Source organism: Rhinopithecus bieti, unplaced genomic scaffold (assembly GCF_001698545.2).
Source record: "Rhinopithecus bieti isolate Rb0 unplaced genomic scaffold, ASM169854v2 scaffold_3067, whole genome shotgun sequence".
Taxonomy (NCBI): Eukaryota; Metazoa; Chordata; class Mammalia; order Primates; family Cercopithecidae; genus Rhinopithecus; species Rhinopithecus bieti.
Window position 1 is genome coordinate 1,798,700 of NW_016804208.1, and position 13,839 is coordinate 1,812,538.

Here is a 13,839-nt window from a genome sequence, read left to right on the forward strand (position 1 = left end):
GAAGGAAAGGAAGGAAAGGAAGGAAAGGAAGGAAGGAAGGAAGGAAGGAAGGAAGGAAGGAAGGAAGGAAGGAAGGAAGGAAGGAAGGAAAGAGAGAAAGGGAGGAAGGGAGGGAGGGGAGGGGAGGGGAGGGGAAGGGAAGGGAAGGGAAGGGAAGGGAGGAAGGAAGAAAAGGAAAAGAGTATGTGCATTGTAGATTTTATACATGTCACTTCAGGACTAATAATATTAAATTAACCATTAAGTACAAAATATAATTATTCAATTCAATGAAATAACTCAAGGAAATATCTCTAATTTGCAGAATACTGAGTTTTCCAAACATGATAACATATTAACCCAAGAAATAGTCAATGTTAGAGATCAAAAATTAGAAAGTGTCCTCTGGGAAACCATAAAGCTTTCATTTCCCATTTTATAATTATACATTCTCTTAAAGAAACCTATCTAGATTATTCTCACTGTTGGAAAATCATTTGCTTGTTTCAGTAAAACTGAGGAGGAAAATAAGAAAACCAGCTACTCAACAAAGTAAGAAATACATTACTCAGTTTGAATCTATGTGAACTAAGATAAGTAGTTTCATTTCTTCAAAACAGTTTCTTTATCCATGAATGTAGGTAATAATGACTACTACTAGAGTTGTTAAAAGATTAAGGATGTTCACTGGGATCTGCTGATCCTTTATGATTTATATAAGATTATCTCAAATCCTCAATTTCATAGCATGTCAATGTTCAAAGCCCTCCTGAGGAGGTCTGCAATTTCTTGGGTGGAATTTGATCTCGGTCACCCCTGTCTTTAAATCTCTGCTTATTTTGCACATGCTGGTCACTCTTCCACATCATGATGGTGCATCTGTGAAAACCATCCCCATTCACAATGTGCATATGTGCACATACACACAACATTTGTGACTATAGGTGCACTAGAGATTTGTTGTTGGGGAGAGGATGGAGAAAAAGACTACATCACAATAAGGCAAGTAATTCGAAATGACCATTAGCCATCTGATATGGTTTGGCTCTGTATCCCCACTCAAATCTCATATCAAATTGTAATTCCCAGTGTTGGGAGAGGGACCTGGTGGGAGGTGACTGGATCATGAGGGTGGATTTCCCACTTTTTAGTCTCATGATATTGAGTTCTCACAAGATCTGATGGCTTAAAAGTGTGTGGCACTTACCCTTTTGCTTTCTTTCCTGCCACCATGTGGACATGCTTGCTTCCCCTTCGCCCTTCCATTGTTGTAAGTTTCCTGAGGTCTTCCTGGCTATGCTTTCTGTACAACCTGTGGAACTGGGGTAAATTAAACCTCTTTTCTTCATATGTTACCGAGTCTCAGGTAGTTCTTTATAGCAGTGTGAGAATGGACTAATACATGTGTTCCATGGAACAGATGTTCCTTGAAACTTCCACAACAAGGAAATTTCTCCTACTTCTCAATAACACTATCTTATTGCTTATTTTCATCTGTTCTTTCTCTATTCTGCTTTCTTCCCTTCACCTTCCTCCCTGCAGTAATGGGAAGGATTGACAGAAACACTGAGAGAAGGTACATGAGGTCTGAGTTTGTGTGCCTCCACTGAAGTCCTCGGCTGCTGCCAGGCATCTCATTCTACATGTCTCTCTGTCTGCAAGTTCTGGAAACTTCTCCCTTCTCTTGACCCTTCAGAACCAAGGGTTGCAAAAAAACCCCACAGTTACTAACCCAAATGTACCATACTATCTTCAAAGTATCCCTACTCATTGCCTACCTTTTATTTTTTTTTTAGATGGAGTCTAGCTCTGTCACAAGGATGGAGTGCAGTGGTGCAATCTCCACTCACTGCCACCTCCGCCTCCCAGGTTCAAGTGATTCTCCTGTCTCAGCCTCCTGAGTAGCTGGGCCTACAGGCGACAGCACACGCCACCATGTCCAGCTAATTTTTGTATTTTTAGTAGAGATGGGGTTTCATCATGATTGCCGGGCGTGGTGGCTCATGCTTGTAATCCCAGCACTTTGGGAGGCCAAGGCAGTGGATCACGAGGTCCCTGCCTACTTTTTATGATGTTGTCTGTTTCACTGGAACCGTGACTGACACACATGTCAAATATATTTTTGCTTCAGAGCCTTGGCCTCCCAGTCGGGATATCTGCAATATTTATTTCGTTTCTTCATTCAGGCCTTTGCTAAAAGTTACTTCATCCAAAAGGTCTTCCAGACCAGACTATCAAAAAAGAAATCTCACCATGTGCAGAGCCTCCTTTTCTTCTTATCCTGCTTTATTTTTCTTCATTGCACTTATTACCATCTGACATCTTCTTATAATTGTTGCTCTTTGTCTATCTTCCAACACACAAATGACCAACTCACCCCAATTTGCCTGGGACTTTTCTGGTTTTAGTACTGAAAGTCCTGTGTCCTGAGAGTCCCCTGAGTCCTAGTCAGACTGAGACAGTTGCTTTTTCTACCACACAGTAGGATACAAGCTCTATGAGAGCAAGACTGGTTTTTTCACTGTTATATGCTGGCTAGCCCTTGGGAGCAGTGCAGTAAATGTTTGTTGAATGAATGAATGAATAGGTTTAAGATCATAAAGAAAGTGGCAGGAAGCAGTCTACAATACAAGAGCTGAAAGGAACCTTAGAATTCCATATGATTCTCATTGTGTGCAAGGGGACACAAGTGAGTGGGTATATAAGGGTCTGGGCAGAAAAACAGAGCCTGTGTCAGCTAATTTAACAGAAGGAGTTTAGTATGAGGAACTAGATATAAAGGTATTAGAAAAACAGGGAAATCAAAGAAGGAATGATGAGACCTCCCAGATACAGCTACTGCAGGAAGCCACTAGTGCTCCCAGGGAGGAAGTGACAAAGGGTAAAGTAGGTTTACCAGCGCTCAAAAGCAGGGTCAAGGAGGTCTGTTTAGCGGGAGCAAGACTTATGAAGGAGACAAGATACTGCAAAGGCTGCCCAAAGTTAAAAGAAACAGGGCAAAAACTGGTTTCACTCTTTTTTCTACCCATCTATTGGTGGAATCTCACTGAAAGCCAGTTGGCCAAGGAACCTAAAAAATGGTATTTGCAGAGATAGGTAAGAAATGCATCCCAGAGAACACAGGCAAATGGAAAAACAAACTGGTATGTTTCTCTATATATAATTAACTAGTAAAGTTAAAAAATTGTGGTTACAATTGGAGCAATATGGATCAATAATAATGTCTAGATTATTAAGGCCATTATATTCTCTAAACTCTGGCTGAAAACAAACTAGCCTCTACTCTCATCCCTCTCAAAGAAAACTAAAACAAACACAAAACGTCCCCAAACCAAAGAGTTATTTAGTAACAAAGATATTTAAACTTCAGCTATCTACACAAAATATGTTGCCTAATCTTTAAATCAAGTAGCAACAAGTTTTTGGGTCTGTCTTGTAAACTAAAATAAGAAGTGGTCTGGGTATTGTTAAATGCTAATTATTATCACTGTTGTATAGGAAAGTTAATTTATGTAACGCCCACCCCCCAACTTTCTAATGTATTTCACCAGTGTGATTATAGCGTATAGAATTTTTCAACCAGGGCACTAAGTCTATACATAACACGAGCCATTTAACATATCAACCTCCTTTTCCAACATTGACTATTTCTTCAGTTTCTATACTGATGAAGTGATAGGAAGATGGACACCCTAAGCAATAGGAAAGCCTTTTTATTACAATGGAGTTTCACACTGATTCATAAAACTCCCACTGAGACCAAAATACATTTTCTAAGATCAGTACGTCTTTCCTGCCCTTAGCTTGTCAACACTCTATCATATGATTCTGCCAGCTACAAGACAACTTTATTTGAATGTCTCACAGAAACTTCAAACTCACCATATTATTATTATTATTATTATTATTATTATTATTATTATTATTTTGAGACGGAGTCTCTCTCTGCCACGCAGGCTGGAGTGCAATGGCATGATCTCAGCTCACTGCAAACTCCGTATCCCAGGTTCAAGCGATTCTCATGTCTCGGCCTCCTGAGTAACTGGGATTACAGGTGCGCACCACCATGCTTGGCTAATTTTTTTGTATTTTTAGTAGAAACAGGGTTTCACCATGTTGGTCAGGCTGGTCTTGAACTCCTGACCTCAACTGATCCACCTACCTCAGCCTTCCAAAGTGCTGGGATTACAGGTGTGAGCCACCACACCTGGCCCATACTCAAAATTTAATTCATTAATTTCTACCAAATCTCTCTCCTTCAACCTTTTCCTGAATGTCTGTAACATCATCTTAATCTCCCAAACCAGAAACATACACATTATCCTCTTTTCACTTTCCCTTAACTCTCACTTCCACTATTACCCTTGCCCACATTCCCCAACATCAATAACACAAGTTCTACAAATGTCACATTTCCAATGTGTCTCAGATAAATCCCCTTATCTTTACCTTCAAACTTCAGGTTCCAGTCATGTCTCACCTGATTTACTACAACAGCCTCTTAATTGAGATTCAGTAATCTATGCAGAGTTTAGCACAGTGCCTTGTATTTAGTGTAAACTCAATGAATGTTCATTACAATTACGTATTTATAATGCCCTTCCTGTGTAAGTCTTCTATCACTTTAATCCACTCTTTTTTTTTTTTTCCAAATTAAGGTTTTTTTTGTTTGTTTGTTTGTTTGTTTTTTTGTTTTTGTTTTTTTGTAGAGAAAGTGTCTCACCCAGGCTGATCTGGAACTCCCAGCCTGCAGCGGTCCTCCCACCTTGGCCTCCCAAAGCTTTGGGATTACAGGCATGAGCCACCACATTCTGCCTTAATACACCCTTCAGGCTGAGCCAAAGTGATCTTTGAAAATGCCAATCTTGCCTAGCACAGTGGCTGATGCCTGTAATCCCAGTGCTTTGGGAGGCTCAGTTGGGAGGACCACTAGAGGCCAGGAGTTTCAGACCAGCATAGGCAACATAGCAAGACCTGTTATTACGAAAAAAAAAATTAGCCTGGCACAGAAGTGCATACCTGTAGTTGAGGCTATTCTGGAAATGAAAGTGGGAGGATCACCTGAGGCCAGAAATTCCAGGCTGCAAATTCCAGAGCTATGATTACACCACTGCACTCCATCCTGGGCAACAGTGAGACCTTTTCTCAATAATAATAATAATGATAATGATAGTGATAATGCCAATCTTATCAAGATATTTAAATGCAAGAAATAATTTACTGATTATGCTTATCCTATAAAATAAAGTCTAAGCTTCTTGATACGGGAAGGCTCCTCCAAACTTTTGAGGTCAGCCTCCCTCTCTAGTGTCCTCTGTCTGCAAGGTTCCACAGGTTATCTGGGTCACAGATACACTAAGTCAATAGAGGTTTTGTACATGCACACTGCTGTTTCTGAAATCTATATCTGTATTACTATGGTTTTTAATGCTAGGAATTCATCCTCCAACTCTGGTAAGATTTTACTTTTGAGATTCCTTTAATCACAAACTCTCTGGTACCTACATGTGTAACTCCAACAATTCTAAGTACTTATGAAATTGATACTACATGCTTCATCAACAAGGGCTACTAAGTAGTATTTCCTTTTAGAGTTTTATGTTTCTCCATAGAGGTTTGAATATTCTTAGTTAAATCCTATATATTCTATAATTTTTCTACCTACTGTGAAGAATATCTTTTGTTTGTTTGGTTTGGTGGGGTTTTGTTTGTTTGTTTGTTTCTGAGACAGCATCTGCCTCTGTCACTCAGGCTGGAGTACAGTGGAGTGATCACAGCTAACTGCAGCTGTGACCCTGTGGGCTCAAGCAATCTACTCACGTCAGCACCCGCTTTAACCCCACACTGAGTAGCTGGAACCACAGGTGTGCATCACCATCCCTGATTAATTTTTATTTTTTATTTTGCAGAGACAGGGTCTCTCTATGTTGTTCAGGTTGGTTTCAAACTCCTAGGATCAAATGATCCTTCATCTTTAGCCTCCCAAAGTGTTAGAAGGACAGGTGTGAGCCATTGTGCTCGGCACAAGAATATCTTATTTTTTAGTGTATTTTCTGGTTGATGATTACTGATATAGAAAAATGCTAATGATTTTTCTGTTTATCTTGTTTCTAGCAACTTTGGCAAATTTTTAAATTACCTCCAAGTTCTAGTGGTTTATTTGTGGATACCATTAAGAAAAAATATCTGAAGCTTGGAAATATATGAAAGAAATGACCATTTATCATTTCAAAGCATTCTGAAGTGTTTCTTGTAGACCTACCCAAGGATTATTTCACACTCTAAGTGCGGGTACCTTTGCTTGACTTATTATTTGGTATTAATCAAGACGTTTTATATTTTTACAAAAGAAAATGTTAATTTGTAAAAACAAACAAAAAAAAACAGCAAATGATTCTTGTCCAAAAGCAATGCAAATGAATTATGTCCAGTATGATGCAAATTATTTCTGTCCAGTAGAAAGAATTGCATTTTAAGATTACAGGTTTATTGCTCTGTAGAGTATTTGTCAGTTTAAAATGTAATGAAGCAATCTTGTTGCAGCATATTTCCCTTCAGTATATTTCAGCATTCCCCTCCTCATCCCTCATACTCTAACTGTGACTCCTTTGAAACCCAGTTAATATTCTGCTGGTTCTCTTATTAATAAGTTAAATCAATTTTTACCACATACATATTTTATATTTGTATTGTATGACAGTCATGTTTTCAAGTTTTTGAAAATCAAACCTTGGCATCACGTTTTTATCCTAACTAGATGATCATTTCTATTTCAAATAGTACCAATATCATCTCTTTCTTTCCATCTTTTCAGTTCATTTCTTTTGATTTATCGCATTGTCCATGACCTCCAGAATAATGCTAAACAAAAAGCTGTGATAAGAAACCTAGTCTTGTTCTTAATCCTGAGGGTAATACATCTCAAGATTACATGTTGAAAATAAAATTTTGCTCTATATTTATAATATAAAACATTTATTGCAGTTAAAATCACTTCCTCTATTTCTGTCTTTTAAAGAGTTCTTATTATAAGCAGGTGCTGCTTTTTTGTTAATACACTTTTGAGCAATGACTGAGATAAATGATTATTCTCCTTTAGTCTGATAATATAGTGGATTTGATTAATAGATTTTCTAATATTGACCCATTCTTGCATTCCTGAGATTAAACTCTTACTGATTATCAGATATTTTTAATATACTGCTAGATTAAATATTTAATACATTATTTACAAATTATATATATATATATATGTATGTATATGTATATTCTAAGTGATAGTGAAACTGACCCAATTGTTCCAGACAATTATTTTTGATGAATATAGAAATAAACTCTTCTGGTCTTAAAGCTTGAAACAAATTTGTTTCATCTGAGTTTCTTCCTCAGGACTTCTTTCAGGCCTCTCAAAAAAAAGCATCAAAGAACAGAAACTCAACAGATCACCACATCCAGACAATAAGATGCAGGACCCCTCATTCATCATGATTGCTACCTTGCTCCTCTCCAATCCCTGTTTTTTCACACATTGTTACATTTCTTCCCTGCTATATCAACCCCTAATTTTAGTTGGTCAGGGAGATAGATTTGACACTGGGCTCTGGTCTCCCCCACTGTAGCAGCACCCGTTTAAAGCCTTCTTCTTTGGCAATACGCATTATCTCAGTTACTGGCTTTCCGTGCACCCAGAAGCAGGACTTAGACCAAACCCCTAGCTGGTAACAAAACGGGTTCTAATTTTATTCTCTTCTACTGTTGCTTTCTGGTTTTGAAATTGTAATACATCTACCCAAAAAATGAAGCTGGATGATTTTTTAAATTATTATTTTCTGAAATCACTTGCTGTAATACATAGCTCTTTATTTAAAGGTTATAAAACCATCTGGATGTGAGATGTTTGGAAAGGAACAATTTTTAATCACTACCTTTCTTTAATACTGAATGGTAGATTCAAGTTTTCAGTTTCCTTGAATCAATCTGTTTTGATATTATCCCTAGAAATGTATATATTTCATTCACATTTTGAACTGTTTTAGCATACAGTTGTTCATGATACTCATTTATTATTTTAAAATTTCTGTTGTGTCTGAAATTATGTTCTATTTTTCATTTTGTATTTTGTCTATTTGAATTGGTTTCTTGTTTTTGATTAATTTTGCCACTGACTGATGGATCTTATTAATCTTTATGAAGATACTGCTTTTGGCTTTGTTCATTCTGTCATTTCATCTCTCACACTCTCTCTGTACCTTCATGTCTCTTTATCTCTTTGTTCTTCATGTTATTGATTTCTTCCCTTATCTGTATTATTTTTTTGTTTGCTTACTAGATCTTATTCAAATTGTTTTGTTGAATGCTTAGCTCATTTATTCAAAATATTTTTGTTCCCAAATAAATTATTTAAACCTAATAACTTTCCTGTAAGCATGACTTTAAGTCCCCCAAATTTGACAAATATTATTTTCAATATGCCATAGATTGATTGCAAAATGGCTTCATTTATTCCCCTCTCTATACTAAAACCCCTTGTAATGTTACTTTGGTGCCCCTCCCATCACTAATGGGTCTTTCTCCACTTCTTTAATCTGAGCTAGTCTCATGACTTGATTTGGTCAACAGAATATAGCAGAAGTGACACTGTGCCAGTTGTGAACCTAGACCTTAAGAATACTTGTATTCACACTCTTTAAACTGTACTGCTACCATGGGAACAAGCCTGATCTAGTCTGCAAGAAAGTGAAAGGCACATGATCAGTCACCCCTGCTGGCCTAGCTACAGCCATCCTAAATCAGTCAGCCTCAGACCAACCTGTCAGCTGACTACAGATGCATGATTGAACTCAGCCATGACTAATCAAGCCTGATTAGGATTAGCAGAACCACTCAGCTGACACGTGAACAATAATAAATGCTTGGCCGGGCGCGGTGGCTCAAGCCTGTAATCCCAGCACTTTGGGAGGCCGAGACGGGCGGATCACGAGGTCAGGAGATCGAGACCATCCTGGCTAACATGGTGAAACCCTGTCTCTACCAAAATACAAAAAACTAGCTGGGCGACGTGGCGGGCACCTGTAGTCCCAGCTACTCGGGAGGCTGAGGCAGGAGAATGGCGTGAACCCGGGAGGCGGAGCTTGCAGTGAGCTGAAATCCGGCCACTGCACTCCAGCCTGGGTGACACAGCGAAACTCCGTCTCAAAAAAAAAAATAATAATAATAATAATAAATGCTTATTGCTTTAAACTGCTGGATTTGGGGGTGGTTTAGTAAATAATTCAGTCGATTATTACTGAGTTCTAAATATTTCTTAAATTATTTTATGCTTTCACTTTTAACTTAAGTGATATTTAACACTGTGTGATTTGATTTTTTTAAAAAAGCTAGAATTTCATTATTAATTTGTTATTTTATTTCCTTGTGTGTATTACCATCAAAGAATATGTTATGTACAATATTGATTCTTTGGAAGTTATTTAGGCTTCTCTTTTGCCTAATACATAACTATTTTGTAAATTTTATGTCTGTTCAAAATAATATATAATTTTACTTGGGATACTGTTTGCTGCATATCTGATTATTCAAACTTATTATAGTGCTCAGTTATTTGATATTTCTGCATTTTATCTCTTCAGTATATGAATTTCTGTGAGGAATGTGTTAAAATTTCTAACTAAAATTATTGAAAAGGTAATTCTAACAACTATAACTTTGTATGTTTTGAATCTATATTATTAGGTGCCTATGTATTTACAACAATTACATTTTCTTCATCTGGTATTCTTTTTTGCCAGTATAATAAAAGCTTTATTTGTCCTGGTGACTTTCTTTTGCCTTAAATTTTATTTTGTTAACTGTTAAGGTTGATATTCCAGCTTTCTGTGTATGTAATTGTCTCTGCCTTAAAAGCCCTATTTATGTTTTTGTTTTTTGTTTGTTTTTTGAGACAGGGTCTCACTCTGTTACCCAAGCTGGAGTGCAGTGGTATAGTCATAGCACACCGCAGCCTCAAACTGATGGGCTCAAGCGATTCTCCTGCCTCAGCATCCCAAGTAGCTGGAACTACAGGCATGCACCACCACACCCAGCTAAATTTTTTTTAAAAAAAATTTCATTTTTTCATTTTTTTTTTTTCTTGAGACAGAGTTTCACTTTGTCAGCCAGGCTGGAGCGTAGTGGTGCAATCTTGGCTCACTGCAACCTCCCCCTTCTGGGTTCAAGCGACTTTCATGCCTCACCCTCCCAAGCTGGGATTATAGGCATGCACCACCACATGGGGCTAATTTTTGTTATTTTTTAGTAGAGATGGGGTTTTGCCATGTCAGCTAGGCTAGTCTGAAACTCTTGACTTCATGTGATCTGCCCACCTCGGCCTCCCAAAGTACTGGGATTACTGGCATGAGACACTGCACCAGCCTCTATTGATTTATTAAAACTATAATATCTTTATCTTCCCCATAATAAAATAAGAAATGTTTTTGTGTATGTTCACATCATGGAAGTTATGGATATAATTTTTTTTCCTTTTCATTTTAATCTGTAATTGTTGGATTTGTGTTTTTGTTCTTTTTTGTTTTGGCAGCAATAAACTTTATCATTACTTGCAATTTGATTACCCTTATTTTCCATATTTTCTCATTTTGTAGTGTGTTCTGGTTTTGTTGTTCTTCATATTTGGTAACTCTCCGTGTGAGTTTGAGGAGTAAAACTTTCAAGATTGTGGTATTGAAATTATTTTTATTATGCTTTCATTTTGACCCAGTTTGTCAGGTTACAAAATGTTAGCCCCAAAGTTCTCTACTTGAAATGCCTTGGACAGTTTATCACACTGCCTCCAGTGTTGCTACTAAGTCTAATTTCAGTATAATTCAGATTTTTGGTCAATGATCTGTTTTCTCAGAAAGCTTCTAGAATTTCCTTTTATGCTACTCTTATATTCACTATAATTTTCTATATGTGGAGTTTTTACTTTCTCTCCCCCATTTGTGCTCTATAGATCCTTTCTGAATGAAGTATTTCATTTATCTTTAAGTTAGGAAAATTATATCTATTATTTCCTCAAATATTCTTCCATTGTTTTTCTATTTCTATTCACTATCTAAACCTATTAAGATATTGGTACTTCTGCCCCTATCCTCACATACTTTAATGCTTTATCTATCTCACACACTCTCTCTCAACTTATATTGCTTTATTCCTTCCTGCCAGTTTCCAGGACAGTTTATCAATTTGATCTTTCATCTCACTAATCTATTCTCCAATTATATCCATCCTAAAATTCATTCCATCTATTCTTTTTATACCAATGTATATTTTATACCTAATATTTACATTTTTTCCTAATTTCTTATCTTTGTCACGTATTGCAAATATGTTCCTTTATCTTCTTAAATACATTCAGAGATCATTTGTTGTCTTTTTAATGTTGTTGTTGTTGTTTTAATAGCTATTTCTTTCTCCTTTGTCTAGTTATTTTGCCCTGTGAGTTTACATTCCCTTGACGCATCATCTGACTGATATCTCTACTGATAAAAATAAAGGAGAAGACCATATTCTAATCATTGTCAGTAAATTTTAAAAGAGGGAAGGGCATGATCCCCAAGGCAGAGTGCCTTAGGCACCACAGAGTCTGTTTCTCAATAGGCTTTGCGATCCCTCCACCAGCCAAAACTCTCATCAAGATTCAACACTTAACCCCTTAGGGATAAACAACACTGACAGAAACAGTCTTGCTAGGTTATAATCCACCAGTCCAGAGGCTTTGGAGAGGGAAAAGGATTAGACATGAATGCTTGAGGGAGCCTGGACCATTCTTACCTGCTTTCATCAACTCTTTGTGCTGCTGAAATATTACCAGTAGTCCTTGGCAGGCTGAGCTTTGCTGCCAATTTCTGCAGTGAAGTGGCAAGCAGACAGTGATTGTCCCTAAAACACATTGTTGAGAGACAGAATTCTCCTGCACACCTAATATCTAGATTGTTTCTAGATACCATTCCCCCATAAAAGAAAACAGGCCCTTTTGGAGAAATGGCCAATTCCAGGACTAGGACAAAGAAAGTAAAAGATAAGGCCAGGCATAGTGGCTCATGCCTGTAATTCTAGCACTTTGGGAGGATGAGGTAGGCATATTGCTTGAACCCAAGATTTTGAGACCAACCTGGGCAACATGGCAAAATTCCATCTCTACAAAAATTGGAAAAATAAGGTGGGTGTGGTGGCATACACCTGTAGTCTCAGCTACTTGGGAGGCTGAGGTGGGAGGAATCATTGAGCCCGGGAGGTGGTGGTTGCAGTAAGCTGATATCACACTACTGGACTCCAGCCTTAACAAAAGGGCAAGACCCTGTCTTTAAAAGAAAAGAAAAGAAAGAAAAAGAAAGTAAAAGATACGCCTGGAATATCCTATTTCAGGAAATAAAAAGTGCTCAAGATTAATGGTATCATCTCAAAAAGATGCAGTCAACATCTTCAAGGGATTATGACTGGACAAATTTGAGACAACTTGACAACCAAAAAAAGAATAATGACAGTAATGCATACCAACATTTAGTTGTAAATAAATATTATATAATGCATATTAACATATAATTCTATAGAATAAATAATTGATATTATAGCACTATATATATACATATGAAAATGTAAGCAAGAGTGCACAAGGAGAAAAAAGGAAAAACTCATCTTTACAAAAAAACCGAGAGGGGCGCACCCAAGATGGTCGAATAGGAACAGCTACAGCCGCCAGCTCCCAGCGTGAGTGACACAGAAGATGGGTGATTTCTGCATTTTCAACTGAGGTACCGGGTTCATCTCACTGGGGCATATCAAACAGTTGGCGCTGGTCCGCGGGTGCAGCCTGATCAGCGAGAGCTGAAGCAGGGCGAAGCATCACCTCACCTGGGAAGCGCAAGGTGGAAGGGAATTCCTTTTCCTAGCCAAAGGAAATTGAGACACACAACGCCGGGAAAAGTGGGTAACTCCCACCCTAATACTGCATTTTACCAAAGGTCTTAGCAAATGGCACACCAGGAGATTATATCCCACACCTGGCCCAGAGGGTCCCATGCCCACGCACCCTCCCTCATTCCTAGCATGGCAGTCTGAGATCTAACTGCAAGGCTGCAGTGAGGCTGGGGGAGGGGCATCCGCCATTGCTGAGGCTTAAGTGGGTAAACAAAGCCACCCAGAAGCTTGAATTGGGTGGAGCCCACCACAGCTCAAGGAGGCCGGCATGCCTCTGTAGACTCCTTTGGGCACAGGGCATAGCTAAACAAAAAGCAGCAGAAACCTCAGCAGAGGTAAATGCCCCTGTCTGATAGCTTGGGAGAGCAGTGGATCTCCCAGCACAGAGGTTGAGATCTGAGAAGGGACAGACTGCCTGCTTAAGTGGGTCCCTGAACCCTGAGTAGCCTAACTAGGAGACATCCCCCACTAGGTGCAGACCAACACCTCACACCTCACATGGCAGGTCTGAGATGAAGCTTCCAGAGCAAGAATCAGACAGCAACACTTGCTGTTCAGCAATATTCTATCTTCTGCAGCCTCCGCTGCTGATACCCAGGCAAACTGGGTATGGAGTGGACCTCAAGCAAACTCCAGCAGACCTACAGCTGAGGGTCCTGACTGTTAGAAGGAAAACAAACAAACAGCAAGGACACCTACACCAAAACCCCATCAGTACGTCACCATCATCAAAGACCAAAGGCAGATAAAACCACAAAGATGGGGAAAAAGCAGGGCAGAAAAGCTGGAAATTCAAAAAATCAGAGCGCACCTCCTCCTCCAAAGGAAAGCAGCTCATCGCCAGCAACAGAACAAAGCTGGACGGAGAATGACTTTGACGAGTTGAGAGAAGAAGGCTTCAGT